The sequence below is a fragment of the Poecilia formosa genome, unplaced genomic scaffold (assembly GCF_000485575.1).
Source record: "Poecilia formosa unplaced genomic scaffold, Poecilia_formosa-5.1.2 Scaffold315, whole genome shotgun sequence".
NCBI lineage: Eukaryota > Metazoa > Chordata > Actinopteri > Cyprinodontiformes > Poeciliidae > Poecilia > Poecilia formosa.
In genome coordinates, this window is record NW_006800254.1 from 209,290 (window position 1) to 233,207 (window position 23,918).

Below are 23,918 nucleotides of genomic sequence, written 5' to 3' on the forward strand. Positions count from 1 at the left end.
TATGTAACTTTTCATTAACTTATTACAGTTAACGAAAACTAACAAAATAACAAAAACTGAAACTGAGAAGATATTTTTATTAACGGTACTTGATGGGGAAAACTAACTGGAACTATATTGTGCGTTTAGTTTTGTAAAGTTGTAAACTCAGTCAAAAATGTGCAAGTCAAACTTTCCTGACAAATTTTGCTTTTTCAAAACAAAAGTATTCTGACACATAAGTGAGAGTAGCTGATTAGCAAATTCCATCATACTACAATTGTTTACAATTGCTCAAACTGTAATGAGAGGCCTTGTTAATCTTAATTAGTAGATAGTTAATTTTTTTATATAAAAACTATTATTAATTTTAAAACTGACACATTTTTCTGTTTTACAACAACATCCTCCACCTCAGACCTAGAAGCATTTGTTTTAGCCCTTAAAACACTGAGCCAGTGTCAAATAGTAATAGAAGTCAAAATACACTACTGGGAATTTCTTTAAGAGCATTGGTTAAAACTGTGATGAAACAGAGATAGCTTGGAAAAAATGGAAGGTTTTAGTGCTCTGTTTAAAACCACAATCTTTTTGTGCATAAGAGAAACTCCTACTTTGAAATCTGAGGTTTGTTCAAAAGTAATGGAGGAGGACATTTCTTGAATACTTGGCAAGGTTACAAGGGCTCTGTTAGCTTCATATGACAAAAAAAAAGTTTTATGAAGGATTTTCTTTCAACCTATAAAGTTTGCTTTTATTGTTTAAAACAGTTAAAATGTTTTAAACAATAAAAACATTCAAGCTCTTAACTTCTTGCATTTTTGACAAATTACAACCACAAACTTTAGTATTATTGGGAAACAAATCTGTTTCTTTAACACCTGAGTTCTGAATACATTCTGTCACATATTTCATTTTCAGTGTTCCCATCACAGCATTTCAAAAATAGCTAACTGAACTTTGGCTTTCTTTTAACAATGAAAATTTTTCTTGCCACTCTTCCCTAAAAGCTACATTTGTTGTCTAGCCAAAGGTTTCAAAATGAAAAACTTCAACACCATCTACTTGTCAAATAGTAGTAACTTTGTGAAAGTTAAAAAACAAACAAACGGTGTAACTTCCTGGAGCCCAAATCACAATTTGGGCTCCAGGAAGTTACTCCAGGAAGCTAAAGCTGCAACACTTTTGAAGAGGATTGGAAACATAAAGTAGCAGGAGGAGGAGATGTATTTGGGGGGAGTGTAAATCAAAAGTGTTCTCCACAACCTTTTACAGCTGAGAAGTCACCAGAAGAGTTCATGTCACAGACTACTTGAAAAATGTGACACCTCCTCTGGAAAAATGAACAATCTCCTTCAGCAACACACTTTCTTCTCCCATAGTTCTCGATGAAAATTTATATCCATTCATATCCTGATAAACCTCATTAAACCTGGAGATAATCATATATCGCGCCGCACCGCTCCCTTAGAGAGTGCGGTCGGTTTCCCGCTCAGCTGTTCTCCTTCTGCTTTGATGGAAATCAATAGCATCTTTTTTACGTCAGGACATTGCACAGCTCATAAATATGCCCCCCAGAATGCCAAAAATAAAATGAAAAGCACAAGCGCTTATTTGCAAGTACGACCTTGCTGTCAAATCGCCTCCCGTCAAAATGCGGAACAGCAGCGGCTGTACGTCTGGCGGAGGAGAAACAGTCGATAGGCGGAGACTTCCTGATGCCCCCGTCTGTAAGAGGCAGGCGTGAAATTAAGAATGCAGAGCAGAACGCAGGGGAATGTTTTGGATTAATCCCAAGGAATGATCGAAGAAGAAAAAAAAAGAAATCAATGGTCTTAATGTTGGCATCTTGGCGGCGATGTACACTGACAAAGCAGCCTGTTAGAAGAGGCTAAGAGGTGACGCTTGAGTTGTAGTAAACTAAAAAAAAGAAAAATTTATTTTCCTGTTGGAGTTGGCTTTGTAACACCGATTCGAGATGTGAAGGGCAATTTAGGCGAAGGCTAAATATTGTGCAGAAGACTTTAATAATCGTATTGCCCCTTCTTTTCATTTTCATCTCGTCCAGTTCCACTTCCAGAGAATATTGGTAATGTTCCCCGACTCATAACCCCCCACTCTCTGCTACCCCCAAACTAACAAACACCAGGAACTTTCTCATATCTTTGCTCTCATAGGAGTCCCTCTTAGACACACTACATCCAAAATGCTGACCGTTTTATCTTTCTGCAAGGATTTTTCTTTTAGTGGAAGAATAAAATATAATGCAGCTCAGCCTTCATATGTCTAGAACTGTTAAGTCTTGTCATCTTTGCACCTCATTTCAGTTCCTTTTTTATTCTCCTATGTTTAATCTTCAATTCTGATAAAATTCTGTTTCACTAATGTAAGAATAAGAATTATTTGTAAAGGGTCAACTGAGGAAAGTGCATAGAAATGAAGGATATAAACTCAGACTTAACTTGAAAATCCTCTTTTTACTTGCTTCCTTTTTGTCCAACTCCCTGTCAATAATTTCTCAAATGTAAACAATAAGAAAACATTTTATTTTCAAGTCAGCTTTAGAAATAAAATCTTATCACTTTGATCTTCTATTTCACTTACATGTTTCCTTTATTTTGATTTTGAAAAATAATTTTAAGGTTAAAAGGGTAAAAACAGTCAGTAGATAGTCACAATAGTAGCTATGGATCACCCATAATATGTTTTGCAACAACAATGTTTTCAAAAATATATACTAGACTCAAGTCAATGATTAGTTTCCTAAATGACCAACATGTTGCAAAAAATAACCATAACATTATTAAAATTTACAAAGGTGCATTAACTTCCTGAAGCTACATAAGCTAGCTTGATTTGAAGTGTAATGCTAACCTTATTTTGACTATTTTGTTAAAGTTCTAATTTTATTCAATGTCAGGTATTCAAATTGATAATTTTCTAAGGAAACCCATCGAACTGTTAAAAAGAAGAAACACAGTAGTTAATATGTTCTATGTTGAAGAAAAGTAAAAACTTAAAGGCAGCAGTAGCTCTTGTATCACTTCATCAAGGAGAGACATCCAGCTGAGCAGATAGGCTTACAGCCAGTTTTCAAGTCTGTAGGACTAAAGGGAGTACACACAGTTAGTCGCAGAGATTTCACATGACTAACTCCTTACTTAACAGGATTCGAATCTAACTCTAAAAGTATTGATTTAACACACTTTCACTTGATCACAGAAAATCTTTCTCAGAGAATTCATTTATGATTTAGGAGAACATTTGATTTCAGTATTGATACTTGTTCCTTTCCTTTCAGGTGCTTTCCTTGCGTGCTTTTTAAGATTGAAAATGCTGCGCTCTGTTTTTGCAGTTTTTCATACTCTACATGATTTCTCTTGTTGATTTGAAATACCTTTGAAAAACATTCATATTTATCGAGACAGGAATTAAAAGTTGGAGGATGTGCACCTCCACTAATTTTCCTGTATGAAACACGTACTGAAAAGGGAACAAGTGAATCATCTTTATACAAGAATAGCATTCACTAAAACCATTCACATTATTTTTGCTTTGTGCACTGCTTTAATAACATATCAGATGGTTACTCCAGCTGGAGGTGCATCAGTAATGCACCTCCACTGATAGCTGGTTTCCATTGACCACATAATTGTTCAATTTGACATTTCGCAAATAAATTGGCTTAATGTAAATGCGTCAATTAAAAAAACAACAACAAAAAAAAACTTGTCGATAAGTTTTGTCTCTAAGATGTTTTTTTTTTTTTTTTTCTTGGATTTATCAAAATTGGTTTAGTCCGCTAAACTGCAATGGAATCCCTTTTTTCGCCTCATGAGTCACATTATAAACAACCAGATGTTGCCACTGGCACAAACCATGAAGAAGAAGACAGAAAGTAGTTGGAGGATCAAGTGTGTTATGGTTTTTAGTGGCTTATTGCATGAACAAACTTATTCACTTGTGATTGTAATTGTGTTATGAAATAGAAATATTGCAATTATGAAATTGCGTCTTGTGGACATTAGTGGAATATTGACAAAGTTTTGCACACATTTGGAATGGAAACACAGCTGGTGATTGTTTTCTCTCTTGTCTTATTTTTTTCTGTAATTGTTGACTTCTTTGTAAATAACCACCTGCTGCAAACGTGGCAGTGGTTTAAAATATCATAAAATTACATGTTTATAGACTGCAACAATGTTTTTGAGACTATGGTGGTTTTAAGGTAGTAGAAGTCAACTTTAGTGTTGAACTAGATAATCAGGGTTTAATGAAGACACTAAGAGAGTTAAAATATCTGAGGAGACATTAACTGACAGAAATTAAACAAACATTTCTATTTTTTCACTTTTCATGCTTTTCCATCCCATTCCTGCTTTTCTCCATTTCCTTCTAATCTTATTTTACTCCCCATTTTTTTTTCTTATATTTGCGAATAATTCATACATTTTTTTTATGTTTATCCCTCGGCTCTTCCTTGGTATTACACTCCCCCCACAGCCTCACACTTTTCTCTCCCCTCTTCCCATCATACATCTTTCAGATATTCTGATTTAGATCCTTTCCCTCTCCTTATTTTTTCCCTCTTTCTCTTATTTTGTTTTTCCACATAGCCTTCTTATCTTCCCCCCACCTTTTTTTTCTTCTTGTATCCCCTCCCACCCCCATCCTTCTATCTCACCAGTCGTTTATGCCTTCTCGCTGAGTGCTATTACATCATCACTTTGCATTTAGATAACCATCGCCTCGCCACCCCAAATTGGTCCAGAGCAGGAGGAGGGGGATAAAGAGACAGGGAGAAAGGGGGAAGCATGGCATTGCAGGGAGGAGGAGCATTATTACATGAGGAAAAGGAGGAGTGGGAGATTGGGGATGGTATTGAACTGCTTGCTGAATCCTTCCAGAAGAAATAATTGCACATGTGTCGGAGGCCAGATGGACCAAAACATGAGGGAAATTTCATTTGAAAAGAAACTTCACCATGGCCAGTTCATGGTTGTTGTTTTTGCTGAATATTTCATTTGTTGCTCAATCACCCATAGCCTTGGTAGCAAAGCAGAACACTGATATTTGTAGAGGGGCAACATTTTTCAATGCAAAGTCTGTAAACGTAGTTCTTTTCTAATATGTTTTTTTTTTAGATTCCTGGGGACAAGCCCTCAGGAATCTGAGGGCTTATAAAAGTATGTAACCTATATATATATATATATATATATATATATATATATATATTTTTTTTTTACATATTTGTTAAAACTGTCACTATAACATTACAGTATAATATGAGACAGATAATCTGTAAAAGAAAACCTACATCTTCTGCCCTGCCCCAGTGCTATTATTGCTGTCTTAAGAAATGCAATGCTTTTGGTCAAAAACAGGCAAGGAGGAGGATCTTATGCTGTCAATCATCCTTGTGTATGCTGTTAGATGTGCTAATGGTGGAGAAACAACTTACCACTTATCTGTCGTCATCTGTGGCTATGCTAACTAGCCTTAGCATTCCTGGCAGATTATCAGGAAGAAGCTGTAGTGTAGCAGATAATCTGTCATTTTTTCCCCTGTAGATTATCTGCCTCATACCATCCTTTCACAACACAGTAACAGTTTTAACAAATATGTAAAAAAATATTTTTATAATTTTCATAAAAGGGTTTTGAGCTGGTGCAGCCTGCAGAACCAATATGGCTGGTGGGGCCTCAGTTCCTACAATTTCTGAGCATTTTGTGTAATTAATAGAGAGAAAGAAGAACAACACACAAGATAAGGTTAACAGAAGTTCATCCGGCCTTATGCTGTCACTGAATCTAAACGCAATTAAACTCAGCAAGGAATATATATTGGCTGATAGATCTAAGTGAGATGAGTCAAGGTGCACAAATCCTGTGACTATCAACTTCTTTACAACTTTGCTTGCTAATTAGCTTGTACCAATACAAAAATCAAGAAAATATATAACCTTTTCTCCCAGGGGATGTTGAAAAATGGACCGGCATCCCTCCAGGTGAATAAGAAGTCTTAAATTGACCTCTAATTTAGAAGAGATCTGCTCTGCAGAGCAGTGCATACATTTACTGCTCATGTTTTGTTTTTAATACAAAACATGAGCAGTGTCACTTTTAAAGTGAAAATGTTTTGGGAATCCCTTTAAAAGTCCTGCAACAGTTTTGATTGGTTATCCACCCACAGGCTCAGACTTGTGTAAGTATAGGATCACCTGCAACATTAGCAATGGAAGTGACATCTGTGACCATGCTACTTAGAGACGGTAAATAAACCCATTAAGCTTTTCTATACCCTGCTGAGACTCATTTCTTATACCTTAAATGTGTTTTTTTGGAGAAGGTGTGGATAAGTAATCGTCCATAAAAAGCATGCATGTGGAGATCAGTAAATGTTTTGAGAATTTCCTCATCCAGCACAATAACAGGTGACAGTGGTCCTTTCCCATTACATGAGCAGCACAGCTGAGTGTCCACTATGGAGTTATGGACAATCCACCAGTTCAGCTGATATCAAGCTGAGTTTATTTTTATAGAACATTTCAGCAACAAGGCAGTTCAAATGCTTTAAGTCATAAAAACATCATTAACTGGTTATGGAACAGTAATATACATTACATTTTGTCAAATCCCATCAAAATCATCAATCAAATCTACATCAAACTGATCAATGTTCCATTTATTGTGATTCTAATGCATCTCTGAACAGGTGGGTTTTTAGCCTTGATTTACAGGAACTCAGTGTTTTGGCAGTTTTGCGGTTTTCTGGATGATTAGTATAAAAACTGAATGCTGCTTCTCCATGTCTGAGTCTGGTTGTACCTGTACAGTGTGTTATGGGCACAGCAATAACTTAGAGGAGCATTGTACTTCATACATTAGATTATCCACATCGACATACATCTAAAATTATCTTTAGAAAAAGAAATAAATTATGAAATACAATCACACTGTTATCAATGCTTCTTAAATATAATTTTACTATTTTTATTTCAAAGTCTGACAAAAACAGATCACTTTTTAAAATGTATTAAACACTTAAATCAAATTGTATATATATTATTCTGTAATTTGTTTAAATATACATTTTAGTGTCATGATCCATGAGTGTTTGGGGTTTTCTGAGAATTTCTTTATCTAATGTTTGAAAGGTCTTGCTATATCCCGTTGTTTATTATTTTCATTTGGGTTTTGCCAATTTTAATTGTGTAACCCATAATTAGTCAAGGACTTTTATTTTTGTGGGCCCACTTCATGTGTTGCCCCAAACTCTGCCAGCTTCTTTAAAGCCCCGCCTCCAGCGCGCAGTTTGAACATCCTCACCTGTTTCCACTGCGGGTTGCTGCTGGCGTCTTCCACACAAACTGATCCAAATCTTTGAACCTACTGATTTGATTGCCTGGTGAGTCTGTTATTTGACAGCAATATTGCTTTTACGTGTGAAACTTCTGCTTGATTGTTCATTGGAGCGTTGTTTTGTCAGAATTGTTGGTGGTGTCACCTGGATTCTGTCACAGCTGATTGTGACTAACTATGCCCCACTCTCAATGAGAAGGTAACCTGATTTTGTGCGTGTTCTGGCACGTTTGTATTGATGCTGAGGCAGTGAAGTTTAAAATGAAATTGATCAGAACAGAATGTAGCTAAACTTAAGTTTGATATTGAGCAGAATATTTATTTATTTAATTTTTTTTCTTTCTCTCACTCTGCTTGAGTATTTGACAATTTATTTTATTTTTTGTTGATATTTTTGAAGTGCACTTTAATTTTAAATTGATTAGCTTGAAATATGATGGATAATCTTTTTGTTTTACTTTATTTAAATTATGGTTAATTTAACCTGATTATTGAAATGTTTGATCTCGTCAAAATTATTAGAAATTTAATAATTGCATTTGCATTTAATGTGCATAAACCAAATTCCTAAATATAATACTTATTTCCTTTGAATGTTTGTACATAATTGTTTTGGATAAAACACTTAATGGATTTTTCTGACCTTTTAGGTCGGGTTTTTTTTTTTTTTTTTTTTCATTGGATCAGATCCTTATCTGGATCTGAAGATGGCGAACTAGAAAAAGGACAATGGACTTTATGATTTTGGAATTAATTTATTCTGAGTTAATTATCTTGTCTCTCATCATGCTGCTGTAATTGTCTGTTTTTATTCAAATCACTTATATATATAATCAAAACTAAAAGCATTGCCTCCTGTTTTCATTCGCTCCTTAAAAGGACACTCTTCTGATGCTGCTTTTGTAGCATTTGTAAGTGTTAAAATTTATTTATCATTCAGTGTCTGTCTTTTTCCACTTAGTTTGTTGTAGTTCCTCTGCATCTAGTTTAGTTCCCTTTTTGTTCATTATTCACCTTCTCTCCGCATAGTTTAACAAAAGTAAAATTTGAAAAAATAAAACGCATAAAATACTGAATATGGCATTTCATAGTAAAAACATAAATTGGTTCCTTTGGAGGCATTTCAATTTAGAACATATCTACTGTACAACTAGATATTGCAGTATGTACCTGCAAAACACCGTACCGTCCCTTTAATAACGTATATGATTGGTCATATAGTTCCTGCTCTAATAAAAAAACATCTTGGATGCAGCTCCTTGACAGGTTTAAGGGAATCTCTCTGACACACATGGAGATGCAGTAAAAAAAACTTCTTAAAATTATTACACATTTATTGTACAAGTCCAGGAACCAGGGAAGTATATTGTTGAGAGGAGCTGAGGATGATGTCTGAGGTAAATGACGCCTATTCCTCATGGTGGGGCGATGGGGTACATGGGTGTTTACTTTGACTATGGGTGGGACCTGAGCGATAAATACTGAAGGGTGGACAGGCAGGAGACAACTGAATTGAAACAGAAAGTTGGAGGTGCGGAAGTTTGTTGCAGGTTCTGATTTGTGGTCCAAAGCTCAGGTTGTTTTCATGTGGCTCTGAACTGGCAAGTGTGGAAAATGCAACAGCAGTACAAGGTAAACAAGGAGACTTGGAACTCTGAGTAAACCCCAAGCCATGGGTTGACATCACCAGGTATGACAACCATCAGATGAAAAAAGGAAACTGGGAAAGCATTTAGGTTGGTCCTGCAGAGGATTTAAAGTGTTCTGGGTGACCTCCACTTCACCCCATGATCCACCTGTGTGGTAAAGCCTCTTTTGAGCATCATGTGAACCCTCAGAGTTAGTTACTTCATATTTCCCCTACTACCAGTGAATGCAAAGCTGAAGGGTTGTATGGTTATGGGGTCATATATTGCTCAAAGAAAGCAACACAGAGAACTTGTGATGCTACAGACTTCCAGCAACAACTCTTATTTTGTGTGATTTATTTGAAACAAGCTAAACCAAAGACTGTCTCCATGGCTCTCTTTGACTTCTATTTATTGCCGTTTCTCTCCGGCGCACACGTACAGTTTCAAAGGTTGAAATCTCCCAGTTAGCCGTAACATCAGCTGCCTCCCCTGCTGCTCATCACTGGCCTGGCTGTAATTACAGACGCCTCCAGAAAAGACAAAAGGAGGAAGCGCAAAGGAAGCGTGGCCTTTTTTCACCCTGTGTGTGTGTGTTTCTGTGTGTGTGTGACTACACCTGTGCTGTGAGCGTGGGTGTGCAACACACGAGATGGAGACAAAGCAGGAGCACAGGCGCCTGGTCATCTTTTGAGATGCAGCAGTAAAACCACCCACTTTCCCTTTTTTTTCTTATGTCTCTGATTTGCCAACGTCCTCTCTGCATGCACTCTTTCTGGAACTTTTTTTATTCCCTTTCAGCCCATGTCTTCCATCTTTTTCCTTTGGTCTTTATAATTGCAGCTGCATTTGGAGCAGATGAATCAAACATCACAAAAATATTCAGGATTTTGTCATTGATCAAAGACAAAAAGAGAGGTAGGCTTGACATGCGGACACACAGGCCTCGACTCTGAAACATAAAAGTTAAAGGAAGTTGATTTCATGTCAAGAAAGGCTCTCCTCTCACCACCTCTCTCTCTCTTTCTCTCTATAGAGATAGAGAAAAAAGGAAAAAAAAAATCTGCAGCAGAAAAACAGTTTTTATTTTAACTGCTAATTAGCTTCTTTTGCAGGCAGCTCTCTCTGTGGAGATTTTAATTATGATTTGGCATCGGTTGGCGATTGTAAAATGAAATGGACATTGTTGATCAAAGCTCTGTTGGAAGGTGGCTCAGATGGAGGAAGATGGAAGCCAAGCGCGAAAATGAAGGAGAGAGATTGTGAAGCAAGTGGAAAACGCTTTCGTTCACACCATGCTTGACTGCTCGCTGACGAGCCGTGCACAATGAGAGCCGCGTTGGGGAGCAGAACCACTGAGAGGTTCTGAATTTATACTTAAGCTGTAAGAAACAGGAACATTTCCCCTACTGCCAGTGAATGCAGTACATATGTGTCTTTTTTTCTATTTATTTCTACTAGCAAGAAAAAAAATTCAGTTTTCATTTTTAGTTCTGATTGATTACCTAATCTTGGAAATGCTGGGTTATTTTCATAGCTCATCTGCTGAGCAAAAGCCATTAGGTCGCTTTTTTGTTTAGTTTGACCAGGTTCAAAAGTCATGACTCTGGAGTTGAGACAGCAATTCACTGGTTTATAATGAACTTCATAGCTTTACTAATTCTTGTCATACATTGGGTAGATTTGATAATCAAATTTGGTTGGTAAAATTAAGATTAGTGACCTGCAGATAAGGCTGCACAGTGGAGCAGTTGGTAGAGCTGTTGCCTTGCAGCAAGAAGGGCCTGGGTTCAGTTCCCAGCCTGGGGTCTTTCTGCACTGAGTTTGCATGTTCTCCTTGTGCATGCGTGGGTTCTCTCTGGGTACTTCACCTTCCTCCCACAGTCCAAAAACATGATTGTCAAGTTAATTGGCCTCTCTAAATTGTCCCTAGGTGTGTGTGTGCGCATGATTGTTTGTCCTGTCTGTTTCTGTGTTGCCCTGCGACAGACTGGCGACCTGTCCAGGGTGTACTGCGCCTCTCACCCAGAACATTCGCTGGAGAGGCACCAGCAATCCTCCCGACCCCACTGAGGGACAAGGGTATATGAAAATGGATGGATAGATGGACCTGCAGATATCATTGAACGTTCTCTGATAATCATGGCAAGTACAAACGGATATTCTAACAGTTTTGAAGAGAATAGGGTTAGTTTTTTTCTTTAATTAGAATTTAATTTTTTAAACTTAATCTTCTTATGAAAGACCTTTTAAGAAATAACACCAGCTAGCTTATAACAAAGAAGGAAACGGTTAATATTTTTGAGAAAATTTTAGATTTTTTTTAATGTTATTTAAAAGGTGGATTTGGCTACTTTGTCAGAGAAACTGTTACGAGATTACTATATCTCTACAACAAAAAGTATTAGATGTACAGCCTTTGTTGAAAAAGGGTAAAAAAAGAGAAACGGTCTATAAAATTATTTTAATTTTATTTAATTTGATCTAAATATGTCATGTTTGTAATGTAACATATTCCCATTTGAAAAAAAAAAATCAAAGATAATTCATCCGATTTTAAAGCAGAAAATAGTTGATACTTTGACCCATAGACATAAACTCCTTTTATTGACAGTGACCCCTGTTTTTCCAGGACATCGCTCACAAGAGGGCACGCGCATCTCGGTAGCATTTTAGCTGGCAAAGCGCTAGCTAAAATGCTACTGGTGTGATAGCAACAGGGACCTGCTAAGAATTTATTCTGGCGTGTTCTGGCAAGCTATAAGTACAAGTTCACATGTCAGTTGAAAAATTACAGTAATTTAACAAAAAAATTACTGTAAATTAATAGTTAAATTAACGCCTCTTGTTAAAGGGTCTCCTCCTCCATTGCTACTTAAAATGTAAGTAGCAATGGAGGAAGAGAGAGAAAAATGCAAAATGTTTGAAAAGCTCTGTGAATATTTTTCAAAGTGTTGCATTTAAAGTCCGGGTTCTAACTAGATCTTCTGTTTTAAGATTAATGCATGGATATATACTAAAAATAAAATGGTCATAAATGAAAAATATTGTTTTAAATCTTACACTCTGTATCTTTGTATTATCTTTAAGAGTTTTTGATTAATTAAACCACTCCGAGTTAGTATATTTCAACACGTATTATTTTCAGAATAACATTTATTCTTAAGGCAGGTTAATAACTGTGATCAATGCATGAAACATATCCAACCTTAAGATGCACCTTTGATGACATACTGAGTCTGAAAATCCAATCTGGGCGATGAACCCTGAGACCCCGGCGATGCCACATTTTAAAACCAGGAAGAAGGAAGAAAAAAAAAAGAGAAAATCTTGGAACTTTGCAAGAAAGGATGTTCACACAAGCAGACACATGCACATGAGCATGTACACGTGCAGTAATCGGAGCAGCGATGGATCGTCTGTGTAACCACATCCTCTTCCTCAGTGTGGAGAGAAGAGAATGTGACACCACCATTGTCCTGGATGAAAAACTCCCCAGTCATCACTAATATGGGCAGGAATATCAGCATTTAATATTCACAAGGGGACCGCAAAGGTCAAAGTCCAGTCCAAGGAGGGAGAAGAAGCTGGAAAAAAAAAGTCTTGTGCTTGTATAGAAATGCTGCGGCTCGAGCACACAGCAGGAGTCCATCCTCCTTTCTAGGTTCAAGATTTCAACTCTGAATCTACACAGCTCCGTTTTGCTGGAGTCTCAGATTTATAATTACTTTGTTTATAAATCGGAATAGGTCATTAAAAATATTTAATTACCTATGCATTGCAGCAAGACGATTCCAGAGCTGTTCTTGTTGGAGATTCCATATTTCTAAATGGCCAATCAGTTTTGCATCTGAAGGTTTAACACTTTGATGGTGAAACAAGGTCACACCCTGATGACCCCAAACACTGTAAAACATGGTTTGAATGGGTAGGTTGATCATGATTCATTCATTTGCACTTATACTAGAGATGTCTTAAAACCTGCACTTAAAATTCAACTATACTAATTAAGATGGCATTAAGGATGAATATCTGTAAGATATGCAGGTTGTCTCACAGAGCTGGCCCCCATGACGGTACAGTCCCAGGACCTTCATCTAGAAAGAGCCTTCTTCTGAATTTCCCCCAAATGTTTCTAAACACCACATTGAAAATAATTTATATGTTTAAAAATTAAAGATAAACTGTAGATTTATTTGTATTCTGTGAGGCTGTAGCTGCTGAGTGTTGGACTTAAGTGAAGATGTTTGTGAACAAGCAGTGTTTGTTTTGTGGACAATTAAATCGCCTTATATCCTGGTGATGTCTCCTAAGAAGCCGGTGTAAACCGACAATCAAACACCTTGTGTCTGTTTTTTTACAAGCAACAGAAATATTAATTCCTGTAATGTAGATAATGTTGCATGTGCAGGAAGAAAATTCAGATATTACTTTTTTAATGTAAGCTCCCAAGATTTTTCCCATTACATTCATGGCCTGAAAAAAAAGTCATCTTGCTCTAAATGAGACATGGCCAACCGCAAATGTTTGACGAGGTAAGAGACAAGGCCAGCACTGCCGATGGAGATGATTTGTCGAGTTTCAACGAGGGAAGCTGACCTTCAGCATTAAATGCTATTGAAAAGAAGCAGGCACACACATGGCGTGGGCATGCTCACGAGCACCGAGCTGCACATATTTTTCTGTTCAAGCAGAGCTTTAGAAATGTTTCTCATTTTGTCACGTTGCAAGTGAAGACTTCAAAATATTTTGTTGGAATTTATAAAACACAAAGTAGTACATGATTGTTGAGTGGAAAGAAACTCGTACATGATTTTTAAAATGTTTTGTGAATAAAACTCTTTAAAGTGTGGCATAGATTTGTATTTACCCCTCGTTGAGTCTCTCTCTCTCCCAGCTGAAGACAGGCATGCTGCCACTGCCTTGTTTCACTGTGGGAATGCTGTATTTATGGTGATGTTCTGCAGTTTTCCACAGCACAGCATGTACCTGAGACCAAAACTGGCCTGACCTTCTGACCAAGGTGTGGCTTTCCTTCAACTATTTTTCTTTTCCCCATACAGTTTCTTCATAAACCATATTTGTGCAGAGTAAAGCCTATAGATGTTGGTCTTAAATTCTGTTTATAGTGGTTCTTAAATTTGAGTTGGTGAAACCTGTAGGTGGGAATATTGGAGTAAATGGGTATGAATGGTTTAAGTCATTGTGTTCTACTTTGGGTTGAATTATGTAGAATATAATCCCATTGAAATAGATATGCAATTTGTGGTTGCAACATGACAAACTAGAAAAAACGTCAAGGGGTATGAATACTTTAGCAATATGCTGTTAATGACTAGGTATTTATACTTTTACTGTAAAAGCAGAAGCTCAAGCCACACCTCGCCCCTGAAAAGTATGATGTAAAAACAACACAAGAGGCAAAGAAAACAAAGAGAGAACAGGGGCACACATCTGTGCTCTGTGAGATGACGGGTGCAATCAGTCAAGCTGAACGGGAGCATCTTCAATCACAGACCCTGATTGTTGTCAGACAGCCTAAAACCGGAGTACAAGGAGGGGATAAGGAGCTCACGAAGCCGCAGACTGAAACGGGTCCAATGCTGCCACCAATGCGCGACTGGCAGAAGTGCATCGTGCAACCCCCGAAGTTACGCACCGGATCCACTGGGGGGCGCATGTTCACTAAGCTCTCCATCTCTCTCTCTCTCCTTGTTCCCTCTTCATCCGTATGTAGCATGGGGATGCCGGAGTCCAACCGCAGCTCCTGTCTCATTCATGCTGAGCGCTGCTCTCCTGTGCGCACGGATCTGCAGAGCTGAGCTTTTTGAACTGCTGCTGCTGCTGCTCTCTGACGAGCCGAGCGGGAATGGAAACGTCCTCTGCTGCAACTCTGACATCCTAAAGAAAAGAAGAAATAATGCCAAGCAGGGATAATATAAAACACGGCTTAATAAGTAAGTACATGCAAACTTTTTCCACCCTCTACTTTTTTTTGTTTTTATTTTTTTAAATTTCTCCATTCCTTACCACCTCCGACCCATACCTCTGCTCTGTCCTTATGTTTTTTTCCCCCCGAGCGATGCTTCCTTGTTTTCACCTGAACCAACATGCACCACTCCGATGGAGCATTTTTCGTCTTCTCTTCTTTTTTTCTTTTTAACATTTTGCATTTTGGCGCTTTGAACGAGCAGCTCCAGGTTGTCGCTGCGCACACGGGGCGAAAGCAGCCAGTAACGCACGCTGGAAGGTTGCGGATCTTCCACAGGAGTGAACATCTCCAGTTTTGTTTTAACTGGAATTTCGCAAGTTTGCAGGACGCAGATAGGTCTCTTTAATTTTGCTATAAGGACAATGCGGAATTTGGATGCAAAGTGGATGTGTTAATATAGAATGCATGGATGTGAGTTTTAGGGCTTGTTTAGTGTCAGTTTGGTGCATCGAAGTAGTTTTGTGGTTTGCTGAATAAATGGAAATTCACTCAAGGCATCCAGCCAACTTGGAAACCCAAAATTAATTCTCTATTTTGTTTGCAGAGGCGCTGCTAAGATGAGGGGCAGGCAGGGTGACCACCCCAATGAATTTGTGTAACTAATTTGTCACTAATTGGGAAGAACTGGGGATTTCATAATTAATTATATATCTCCTCCACATCAGATATATATATATATATATATATCTCTCAGTGACGTGCGGTGAGGTTCATTGCTGGTGAGGCACTGACTTACAACTTAGACACCATGCATGTTATTGGACGTACGGAAATTTCGCGCATTCATACAACGCTGGGGGGCAAAAAGACTAATCATTTACATGTCATCCATAGCCGCGTTAACTCAGTGAAACTTAAGAAATGTAGGTATTAATTTCGTGCTATGATCCACAGCAAAGTGATCTGTATTCACCAAGCTACGCAGACTCGTTGCCATAGCAACTGACAACAATGCCACTTCATGTTTTAGGATTTAACACCAAAAAACATTCAAGAATTTTGCACACAGAACAGAACATTCAGTCTGTTGTTGTAGTACGTTTTAGGCTTAATGTTTTATTAATAAATAATTGCTGTGGTAGATTAGCTACCGCTTCTAATTTACTGAATTATTTAGACATACAAACTGTAGCCCAAAAAATGCACATTTCATTAAAAAACTAAATAAAAACAGCTTATTGCGGTCTTACCTTTACTTATCCATGAAATCCATGCACCCCTAATTCTGCACAAAAATATCCGTTCATGCAAAGCCAGGTCTATCCTCGCCATGTCTTTTCTACTCCGTTTGAGAATCATCAAACTGTCTCGAAGCAAAACTTTCAGCTCTGGTGTTGGTCTTCCTTTAGTTATCTCCTGCTTCAATTGAAAATCCACTCTAGAAAACTGTTTAAGTGCAGAAATGTAGTCTTTCATGTTTACGTCAGAAGAGAGGAGAAAACAAATATATCGCTGTACTTTACTTATTTACTGTATGGCTAGCTTGCTGTCTCTTACTCTGCAGTTGTGGAGTCACAATATCTGGGATCATGAGCGCCCCCTGCCATGAGGCAAGAGAACTGCCTGCGTCACCTCGAGTCTGTTCTCTGCCGTTTCTGATCGCTCCTTCGCACACAAAACACGATACACACACAGTTGGTGACAAAAAACACTGTACATTATATAAATAAGCTAAATTATGAAAAATCAGTCCATATATTAAATGTTTTTTAGCCATTTTATTGCTGGCGTACAGACAGGACGAACATGCTCCCATAGAATGGCAGCCAGTGCAGTTAGTGAGAGGTTGCACAATCCCAGGTGAGGCTCAGCTCGCTGCTGCTTCTCTTCTGAGTATTTGAATGGGAAAATGCGAAAATCCAGCGATTTTGAAGAAAAAAATCATCAGAATTGGTTAACTTAAGTAAAAAATAGATACTTTACCCAAACCACAGGGTGAAAATAGCAATATAAATGATTTTATTATTATATATTATTTTTCCATGAGAGCCTCACCTGCCTCCCCTGACCGCACGTCCCATTTTTTTTTTTTTTTTTTTTTTTTTTGAGATGCATCAAACTGTAAGATGTTTTTAAATTTGCTCTGAGAAATGATGTTAAGCTACCTGCTGAACTGCCTTTAGAAATCACAAAATTTGGCTAGAATGATTTCCAAACGTTAAACCTAAAAATTGGTTTAAACGTGTACAAATAGATTTTTTTTATATTTATTTTTTGATTTTATTCCTGTAGGTCACGACATCATATTAAAATTGGCTTAAACCCTGATTTATTTAATTTACTCTGTTAAATTAAATACATCTTTTGTAATTTTTTTTGTAAAATACTACAAAAAAGAATTTTTGTAGTATTTTAAATTCCTCACCTTCTTCTGGCTCCCACCATCCCATACACAACCTTTACCTTTGTAAAAAAGCTTTTCATGTTGAATTATCTGTGCTCCCCGCTCCCGTTTAATCGACCACCCCTTTGTAAACTTTTTGGCGGCATCCCTGTTTATGTGTTCCGGAGTCTGAGACACTCTGGAATCGTGTGTGTGCGTGCGTGTGTGTGTGTGTGTATTTTCTGCCCCTCATCCGCCCACTTCCAAACATTTTGTCATCATTCGGGAGTCGTATCAACATGCGCTGACAGTTTTGTGTCACCTTATGAATTTTTGACTTGTGTGATGTGCGTAGGTGCGGGCTGATTTGGAAAGACTATATGGGCAATGAGCCACTGGTCTGGCTGCCAAGCACACAGGAAAAAAAAAGAGGAGGAGGAGGAAGAATGAAAAAAATATCTTTAGGTGGTGTGTTTTGTAGGGAGAGGGAAAAATGGAAAGCCTTCCCTTTCGTATTCTGAACATACCTACTCATCCTCCACCTACCCCCCCTCCTCTCTTTCTACTTTCATCCCTCTCGGGGTTTGAGCTCAGGAGGATGAGTGAGAGTGAGCTGATGTGGAGGAGATGCAATGCAAGGACATGTGAGAAATATATATTTTTAAGTACATGTGTCATAATGACACAGTTGCCCTGGGACTCCTTGATAAGGCTGAATCCTTGAGCATCACCTCCATTTTGGAGCCGAGGCGTAACACCCAGAGCGACGGCGTTTGTCGTTGCGCCGACGACATCGTGACCACAGGGAACATTTGAGTTGCTGTTGCACCTGTGAGCGCAGAGAGGGGGGATTTTTTTCTTTTTTTAATAGAGGTTTTCAACCCCTAATGAGTCTGTCGGACTCGGGCAACAGCGGTGAGCTGTACACCCTCTGAGCTGCCTTTAACCCAATTACCCAATTTATTCTTGGAGTTTTGTATTATTCATTTGTTCTTAGAACATAGAAACTCCTCTTCATGCTGTGCTCTGACCAATCTTTTAATGTGTTATTTAGATATGTGGGTGCTGTATCTAATTTCCGTCAAAGGGACTTCAAGTTTGCCGCTTCCCACGCACATAGGAAGCGTGCAAATTATTAAAAGTGAAGATAGTGGAACTAAACATTTCATCTAAAGTTCAGCTGTTTTTTTTTATGTTTAAATGTTGTTTTATTGAAGATTTCTTTAGCTAAATATATGTGTTGGATTGGACAAACCACCTTGCTAACATTTTGGGAAGCTTTTACTTAGGCTATAGGCTAAAGCAAGTGTGTGCATGCATGTGTATGGGGTTCAGGTGGTGCAGCGGGGGTCTCTCAGACCCCGACTGAGATGAGAGCCACAGAGAATCGACACAAACCCTGCTGCTCCTCACCCAGAGAGGCTGCAACAAACAAAGACGTGGGGAGGCGGAGGAGGCAGCAGCACAGATATACAATTAGAGCATGTCAATAAAAGCGCTTTCTGATAAACGCCCACAGGAGGCGTGCACCGTCATAACTGCTACTACAGGACAGAATGAAACCAACATTAAACCGAGAGCTTTTTATGCACGGCACTTTCAGAAATCTGCGTTTAAGTACTGTTTAGGGGCCCGGTGGGAAGCAAAGTGCCGACCCAGCAATGTGAGAGCCAAGTTCTCTCCTGTTGAGCTGCTGTTGACTATGGGCTGCAAGGTACATTTGTGTTTCACAACAAAACATGAATATAGTCTGATTTAGCTGCTGTTGGAATCTGATTATTTTGCAGAAGAACAGTTCTCAGATTACGTTGGACTTTTTTTTATAAAATAGATGTAGTAAAGTTGCTCAATGTTAGGTTTCCTTGCATGAATGCACATTTGATTATAAACTCAAGTTACATTTGGTTTGATATGCATTTATTAGCAAGCTCTGTGACAGGCTTTTATATTCAAATACTGGTGATTTGAAGTGCGAGAAGAAAAAAGTAGCTATAAAGTTAAAATAAAAACAAAAATGTTAAGCTTATGGTAATATCCATTCCTTTCATATCCATAAATTTTTTATGCCTTTGTGCACATGCAGAATCTACATTATGCTGATCTTTTAGTTTTGGGAATAGTCTAACACTGACTGTTACAACTACACCTTATTCTGTTTAGGTGACATCCTATTCATAATCAAAGGGGATCAATATCATGTTGGTCCACTCTCTGCAGCGAAAGCGGCTGTTCTTGGTAGGTTATCAACCAGGGTCACCAGTGCACTGCAGAAGTGCAAAAATCTTACTAAGTACTTTTCATCTAGTTTCTTGTGCAAATATCTTGGTACATGTGAAATAAGACTAAGCCAACTCGCATACAACTTTTCACATTGGTTTTAAGTCAATAATTCTTTAATAATGATGAACATGTACTAGTTGCACTGGCATAATGTCGGAAAAATGCTTTGTTATAAGTGTAAAAAAAATCTACCAGTGGAACTAGTATATTTTTAAATCAACATTTTGGAATTATTGACTTAAAATAAGTTTCTAGTTTCAGGGAAGTATTTCAGTTAATCACAGAGCTAGATAAAGGTATCTAGGTAGGTAGGTCTACCTTAATGCATACCCTGACATGTCAGTGGCTTAGTCCATCTTTCTTTTCCCATAGTAGCTTCTTGAGAATGTTCCCAAATAGCAGAGTTTAGCAATAGCTGGGACTCCTCCATATTTTGTCTTGGTGCCTTTTTTTAAAGTTTCCCTACAAAACGTTGCTTTTAGCACTTGGTTCCATTCATAAACACTCTGGATGTGTTCAGGTGCAAACCAGCAATGTTACATATTTACATGGGAAGGTGTGTTTAAATCTCTTCTCAGATTTCATAGCAAATTTTATGTCCTCTTTGCAATTAAACAGACTAATACATAACTTGAGATTTTTTTAAAGCTAGACTTGTGGATATGAGAGAAAATACCTGTTTTAATCTGATCTTCTTTGACAGACATAGAGAGATGATATCCTGTTGCAATAACCTTAACACTTCTAGTATGCAGTGTTCTTTAGAACTTAAAGCCACTTTTTTTTGAGTGACGCTGAGGAAGATGGAGGATTGAGGAGAAGAGGATAGCAACAAGGTACAGAGGTAGAGATGCTTTAAAGCTGCTGGCACCTTTTTGATCCAGCTCCCTGTTTGAAAGGCCATAGCAGATCAAACGGGGCAGATCGACTCAAATAGTTCACCTTGTAAAGGGAAAAGACGGTTTCGATGGCACACAGATGTGACGGGCGGCCGCGGATGGAGGTGACGTGCCACCTTGATCTCTAACCTTTGCTTCGTTAGCTAATGCAGGATCTTTTCTGATTGTAATTAGCACCTGCTTTAGGAGCTTTCATGGCGAGGCAGAGGCCATGTGGGCAGGTGGCTCCTTGTCCGAGTCCAAGCGGAGGAGAGATATTTCTGCCGTTTTGTCAGCAATTAAAAGAATTTCTTCAACCCAATTTTCCTCTGCTTCTGTGGAGCACGCAGCTTGTGTTTGGTGTCCCAATTGGCCAATTTCTGCCGTATGTTCTGTGCTGTCTGAGCAGCTGAGACAGAAAAATAATCAGTTTCTATACTGCATATATCCGGCTGTGAGTGTGTGTGTGTGTGTGTGTGTGTGTACACGAGTGTATGCCTGACCTATATCTCAATAAGTGAGTAGAAAAAAGAATCCCTGAATGTCCTGTTTTTGCAGCATAAGTTAAGTCAGCTTGCCTTGTTTGTTGCATATAAACACAGACACACATCTTCTTTATACGCTTGTTCCCTTTTTGTACATCCAAAATCAGAATTGCATCATTCTTTATTTTTTTGCACATCTCTCTTCTACTTTCTACGCTTCCAGTTGGATGTTTTGTCAGAAGTTAACAGAAAAAAAAAGTATTTTCGCTGCACTTTCATTATGAGTTCACAAAGGGTCACCTAAGTTAGAGTTGCTGCTTTAACTACAGTTTTATAAGTCTAATGCTGTGATTCCATCTGTAATTTTCCACACCAGGCTGATCTGAACCTTTCCATTGGATTTCCGGTTGTCCTGCTGGAAAGTGAAACTTATTTTTTTTTTAATTTATTTTTAAGGTTTTGTTGGCTGTAGTGGCCATTATTTGAAAATGGTCAGAAAGGAAAGTGAGTAACGAGAGAGGGGGAAAACATGTGGCAAAGATCATCAGGCCGGGAATCAAACCTGCAATGGAGGCATTGAGGACTAAAGCCTCCTTATGTGGGCTGTGCTTAACGCCAGCGCCACCACAGCATCTGTGGAAGGTAAAACTTTTGACAGGTTAACTTCCATTATGGCCTTGTTTCACTCAACCAATCTTTCTGTCCACTTTTCAAACCACTTCCTGGTCCATTATTAGGATTAGGTTTTTCATTTTTCTAGGAGAAAATGTCCCCAAAAAATACATAGAGGTTTTTAGTTATAACCTGGGACATACATGTTAAATGTTAGAAGGTATGAATACATTTGCAAGACACTGTGTATATTATTTAATGCCATGAAGAACATTACACTATATCCATTTACCTGCTGCAATGATTAATTTTAACATGCTTCATTTGCTCTGGGAGGCTGCAGTCTAAGAGAGAGCAAACTGTTTGAATGCTTGGAAGTAGGCTCAAAGTCACATTACACCTTGTGAAAAGTTTAATTTTCCCCAATTCTTTCAAAAGAAATCACGAAAGCATTTGACCTGAGTGAAACCCGCCTTTGCTTCTGAAAGAGCTGCAATATGCTTCAAGAAAATAATTTTATTCCACAGCGAAACGAGAGATTTAAAGACAATGGGATTTTTTTTCCTGTGTCAAGGTGGAGAAGAAATGACCATGAAGAGGGATTGGAGAGGTCCGTGAAGGTGAAAGGATTTGTGAAAAGCGGTAATGTGTGCTGTCTTTGCTTGCTGCCAGAGCACAATGAAGAAGGGAGGTGAAGTGACCAGATGAAGGAGGCTGAAGAAATTGGAACATTGGAAGGGTGAAGAGGTTAAATGGAAGGGTAGTGATAGATCTGACTCTACAACCTTTTTTGGCTTTTAGTTTTGGTCAACGTTTGCAGCATCATAAAGATGAAGACCAGAATGAAAACCCTGTTTTCATTCTGGTAGTGGTAGTTGGCTTGCTAAGCCAACTACCACATTCTTTCTTATGGCTAACAAGATTTTTACAAGTAATGACAAAATCAGCATCATTGCATTTGTAAGCCTCAAAAAACGATAAATAATGGGCCAGATTTGGAAACTTTTAACATTAATTTTGGCTTTTCATACATTTAATGGTACCACATCCATTAGTACGATATGTAAAAAAAACACTCCAAATTAGCTATGAAGACTTTTTTATTCTTCATCTTTTCATCAAGCCATTTGAACGCAAAAACTTTTACCTTGATGTAATATAACACGTATTTAAAATCTACCAACTCAGGAGACTGTTCAGCTTAATGATGCGTTCACACCAAACACGTTTTGAGCATCAGGTGCGTCTGGTTTACATCAAAAGTCTATATGGAGGCATGTCAAGCACTGCGTGATTTGAAGCGTTTGTATCCATTAGCATTGAGCCCAGGTGTTTTAGCTTCCTAAGCTGCATTTTCTTTTGAGTATTTTGGATGCAACCAGTAAAGAAAAACAGGGTGAAGCCAGTAGAGCAATGAAGAAAACATGTCAGGTTAACAAACTGATAATTGGAAAAACAAAAGAGAAAGGAAAGGGAATCAAGAGGGCAGTGTCTTCTACCTTCATAGTAAAAGGAAAAAGTTTTACTTTTATTATATAGTATTCTAGAAGTCATCTGCAACTTACAGTTATTCGGGAAGAAACAAAGGTAAGAAAATATATTGTGCTGTAATATTTTTACATTTTTATACACCTTCCAGCCAGTTGGGACCTTACTGAATTGCATGCATTTTCTACAATACATCATTTTGGGTCAGGAACTCCCCATTTATGGAAATGTAATCAATCTAAAGTTATTTTAAGTGTTTGTTAAGGGACTTAAACAATGTAAGCATCCATTTTTTCTTTCTTGCTTGGTGTCTGGTGTATTCTTTTGTGAATAAAAGTTTGATTTAAGCGTGTACGCCGCTGGTGTGTTCAGTCTCGAATAACCTGTGCTGGAACTTAACTATAAATCAAGATCAAGTCTTTTTGTTACCAGTGTTTTGGATAACTTTCATAAAAGTTTTCAAGATGACTAATTGCGATCACATAATGAATAAAACACATTTATGGCCCGAAAAGCTGTGACAAAACTAAAACTTGTGAACAAGCAAATCCCAAGCAAAGAAAGGACACAGGAGGGCAGAAAGAACTTATAACTAAGGAATATGTCAGTGTATTTGCCAGGCTGCTGACAAAACCAATTTACCAGCTGCTGAAAAATATCAGGTCATCAATTTAATGTTTTAACCATTTTCAGAGATCCCTGTTGGCTCTGCTAGGAGGAGGCCGCAGTAAAACGACGGGCAGGAACGCTGAGTCAGCTCCTATAGTGACACTCCCCTAATCATCACACACATGCTTCTACGCGCACACACATCTCATTTTGTTAAGTGCTTAGTCATACAGTGGGTGTGTGTGTGTATATGAATGGGGGAGTTACTATAATGTTTTGCCAA

The 23,918-nt window shown here is 38.1% G+C and overlaps 1 protein-coding gene across 5 annotated transcripts in view; it reads left to right on the top strand.

Moving 5' to 3' along the window:
• The first annotated feature begins 7,262 nt into the window (after window positions 1-7,262).
• LOC103152548 (plexin-A1-like) overlaps window positions 7,263-23,918 on the top strand; it is a 75,228-nt gene continuing 58,572 nt past the window's right edge. For 2 of the 5 annotated variants that reach the window (XM_016661169.1, XM_016661165.1), the window contains exons 1-2: window positions 7,263-7,386; window positions 14,706-14,925. The gene's annotated coding sequence lies outside the window, so the exon portion shown is untranslated. Of the gene's footprint in view, window positions 7,387-7,467; window positions 7,540-14,705; window positions 14,926-23,918 lie in introns of all 5 variants that reach the window. The other 3 variants (XM_016661166.1, XM_016661170.1, XM_016661171.1) reach the window with 3 other exon arrangements.